The following is a 4,470-nucleotide window of genomic DNA, read 5'->3' on the forward strand; positions in this document are numbered from 1 at the left end:
GCCTTGTCTCATGTTCAAAATATGGTATTGTCCTAGTGACGCTTTGAAAGTGTTGTAGCTTGCTTTCTGGTGCTTTGTCAAACACTGTGACCAGAGCCACTCAGGGAGGAAAGGGGCTTTCAGCTCATGCCTCCAGGTCATAGTTCACCATTAGGGGAACAAAGGGTAGAGGTCAAGCAGGAACCAAGACAGAAGCCAAGGAGGATGGCTTACCAGCTAGCTCAGTCCGGCTTGCTCTCAGTTAGCCTTCTCATAGTGACCAGGCCCACCCACCTAGAAAAGATCACAGACTGTAACTGTACAGGGTTGGACTGGCCCCTACTAGGTCAGTCACCAATCCAGAGTCTCGAACAGATAGGGCTACAGGCCAGTCTAACCCGGGGAATTTCATAGTTGATGTTCCCTCTCACCAGGCGACACTAGGTTACATAAAGGTGACAAAAAGTGATTTGTATTACGATTAATACAAATCGTAAATGTAGAAAGGAAAGGGACAGTGCAGTGAGGGGTAATGCTGCTTATGTTGTTACTCCTGCTTGATGTGAAGCAGCAGCTGATGGAAGAGGAAGGGCTGTTTCCTCTTTACTAGAACTAAAATGCTCGTGGAGACTGCTCTAGTGTTTCTAGACCTTTCTGTGAACATAGTATTTGATGCTATTTTAAAGGAAGATCCTTTGTGAGCTCAAACTATCCAAGTGCAGAATTTTTACTTCTCTGGCTTGCATTTCCCTTATGAGAATTTCAGGTTTTAGTGCAGGAGCTATGGACGTAGAATACCACACCATTACCCATAGGCATACACACACACACACACACACACACACACACACACACACACACACACCACACCACACCACACACCACACACCACACACACACACACCACACACACACACACACACACACACACACACACACACACACAAGTCTCAACAGTAATGCAAGCATTAGCCAGCAGTGTAACAGAAGCTTCTGGAATGTGATGACTTTGATAGGGAACAGAGAAGATTGAGGTCCATCCCACTGGGGACTCACAGCTGAGCAACTGAGATTTCAAGTAACATTTCTCTGATTTTATAATTTTCAAAGACTGTTTTTTAAGTGACTTGGTAGTGTTGGGAATCACCCCTGGAACCGTGTTCATTGCAGATAAGCACTGCATCACTGGCTCTGGATGGAGCTCCAGAGATTGCATTGTCATTTCACAATGTCACAATTCCACAATGTCACAGCTTTACGATGTCTAAATGGGTTTCTAGGCCACCAGAAAAATCTAAATAGATGGGGGTGGTTATGCTTGTTTACCGAGTGTAACTGTTCATAAGATTCTACATGTGTGAAAGATGGGCAGGCTATTATAGATAAGGCTGCTATAAACATAGTGGAGCATGTGTCCTTATTGCATGCCGGGGGATCCTCTGGGTATATGCCTAGGAGTGGTATAGCAGGGTCCTCCAGAAGTGTCATGCCTAATTTTCTGAGGAACTGCCAGACTGATTTCCAGAGTGGTTGTATCAACTTGCATTCCCACCAGCAGTGGAGGACTGTTCCTCTTTCTCCACATCCTCGCCAACACCTGCTGTCTCCTGAGTTTTTAATCTTAGCCATTCTGACTGGTGAAAGGTGAAATCTCAGGGTTGTTTTGATTTGCATTTTCCTAATGACTAATGATATTGAACATTTCTTAAGGTGCTTCTCAGCCATTTGAAGTTCTTCAGGTGAAAATTCTTTGTTTAGCTCTGTACCCCATTTTTTTTTAAAGATTTATTATATGTGAGCACACTGTAGCTGTCTTCAGACACACCAGAAGAGGGAGTCAGATCTTATCAGATGGTGTGAGCCACCATGTGGTTGCTGGGATTTGAACTCAGGACCTCTGGAAGAGCAGTCAGTGCTCCTAACCACTGAGCCATCTCTCCAGCCCCTGTACCCCATTTTTTAATAGGGTTATTTGGTTCTCTGGAGTCTAACTTCTTGAGTTCTTTGTATATATTGGTTATTAGTCCTCTGTTGGATATAGGGTTGGTGAAGATCTTTTCCCAATTTGTTGGTTGCTGTTCAGTCCTTTTGACAGTGTCCTTTGCCTTAAAACTTTGTAATTTTATGAGGTTCCATTTGTCAGTTCTTGAACCCAGATGTCCCTCAATGGAGGAATGGATACAGAAAATGTGTATATTTACCCAGTGGAATACTACTCAGCAATTAAAAACAATGAATTCATGAAATCTTAGGCAAATGGTTGGAACTGGAAAATATCATAAGTGAGGTAATCCAAACATGGAATGCAGTCATTGATAAGTGGATATTAGCCCAGAAGCTCTGAGTATCCAAGACACAACTCACATATCAAATCATTCCCAAGAAGAAGGAAGGAGGGGGCCCTGGTCCTGGAAAGGCTTGATGCAACATTGTAGGAGATTACCAGGACACAGAAGGGGGAAAGGGTTGATTGGGGAACGGGTGGAGGGAAGAGGGCTTATGGGACTTATGGGGAGGGGGGAACCAGGATGGGCAGGTGCCAAAGGTTATCTGAAGCCATTTAATTTTAAACCAGTGCTGGGGTCATCCAGAACACCCCTGCAGTAATCCTTCTGAGGATCAGATGAAGTCCTATGTGTGTGTATGCACGTGCATGTCCTGTTGATATGAGCACAGCCATTTCAAGGACCCTGTGTCTCCGACCTATGGGAATGGCAAGACCACATTGTGCGAGGTTTCTCTGACCTGTACATGGTTGGGTTAGACTTCCCTCCCAATATTTCTATTTAAGCTTCTCGTAAAAGTCACTTGTTAAAAAGTTAACAGACCCTTCTACGCCTCAGTTTTCTGATCTGGGAAAGAGTTAATAACCTCTTTACAGTCTCCATGTATCAGACTCTTTGGACAGAGCCTGCTGGACTCCTGCCCATGTTGCTTTGGTTCCTACAGTGGATTGCATAACATTGGTTTACTTGTTATTTTAATTAGATATGTTGGTTACATAGTATTTGCTTCTATGAAAACTAAGTTGAATGGTCTTGATTGACCTAATAAGAAGTCAAGCTTCCTGTTACGGCTACCATTAGAGAATAGCATCTATGGCCCTGTGCTACCCCACGGCCATGGGCCTCAACAAGGGCTACAGGTGACAAAGAACGTCAGCAAGCCAGGTCATGGTCATGCCATGGGGTGTCCTCAACCGACACACAGATTCCTGCTGGACCTGAACCTGAAGGCACGCTGCCTCACACCATAGGAGCGGTCACTGGAGGTCTCTGAGCACAGGTATGTGCCCTTCATGCAAACTTGAGGACTTGTCCCACAGTGAGAGGAGAGAACAGAAGTCTGAATGTTGTCCTTAATTTCCTCACATACCGTGGTTCATGTCACATACATCTCTTACGCACATGCTAATAGGAATAAATGAAAAGTTAAAAATAGGGTGAATGCTGAAGCCACGGGTGGAAGGTTCTGCCTGGGATTCCAGGACTTGGGATTGGCAGCAGGAGGATCAGAGAAGGTCAACAGCCTGAGATATTTGAGACCCTGTCTCCATAAAACAACAGGTTTAGAGATTTTTGCATGATTTATCCCCAGATCACATACCAGTAGATCACAGAACCAGCAAACACTCAGGTCCTTGGGGCTCAGGGTTCATTGGCTTTCTAGCTAGCATCCTGCGGTGCTGACTCCTTTGGTCTTCTTAAAGTGTTTATTTAGTGTGACTCTGTAGTCTAGATCCACCAAGCCATGCTCCACTGGCTTCATGGAAGGTAAGTCAGGGTCTGTAAAAACTCACAAAAAATAGTGACTATTTTGTTAAAATATCTCCTTGCTCCTATAATCCCACCTGAATAGTTTATATTAAGAAGGCTTCTTTAATCATGAATTAAAGCTTCCTTTAATTTATTCAGCTGTTACCACACTGTAAGGAAGGAGACAAGTGATAGTCTGGTGAGATGATTCAAATGGCCAACTTTTGCAGGTGGAAGCTAAATATATTTTTGTATAGATCCAGGATGCATCGACTGCTGAAATTCAATAGAATCAATGGCTTTTTTTTCTTAGTACAAAAGTAACTTTCAGGTTTGTAATTACTCTAGCCATTTTCTGAACAGCTAAATTGACCTTCACAGCTGTCTTATGAAGAGAGCTAGGAAATCTCTGAGACTGCTTGACCTGGTGGTAGAGGATTCCATTCGAAGAAAAATAAATGCATTTCAAAGCAAGATGAGACAATAAATACTTCAGTGCCATGCTTTTTCTGTTTGTTTTTTAAACTACACCCAGGGGAAAGGATCTATTATCACAATCCAAATATGGAAGTTTCCTGAAATATTTCCCTCTTCTATACATCTTGAATATTGTTCCTTCATTTCTCAAAAATGTGGTCATAACCCACAGATTTTACCATCTACTAAGTTCTGAGTGCACTAGACAGGGAAAAATAAGCCCATTCTTCAGAGGGGAGTAAGAGTTTTCCCTCTCTGT

The sequence above is a fragment of the Apodemus sylvaticus genome, chromosome 12 (assembly GCF_947179515.1).
Source record: "Apodemus sylvaticus chromosome 12, mApoSyl1.1, whole genome shotgun sequence".
NCBI lineage: Eukaryota > Metazoa > Chordata > Mammalia > Rodentia > Muridae > Apodemus > Apodemus sylvaticus.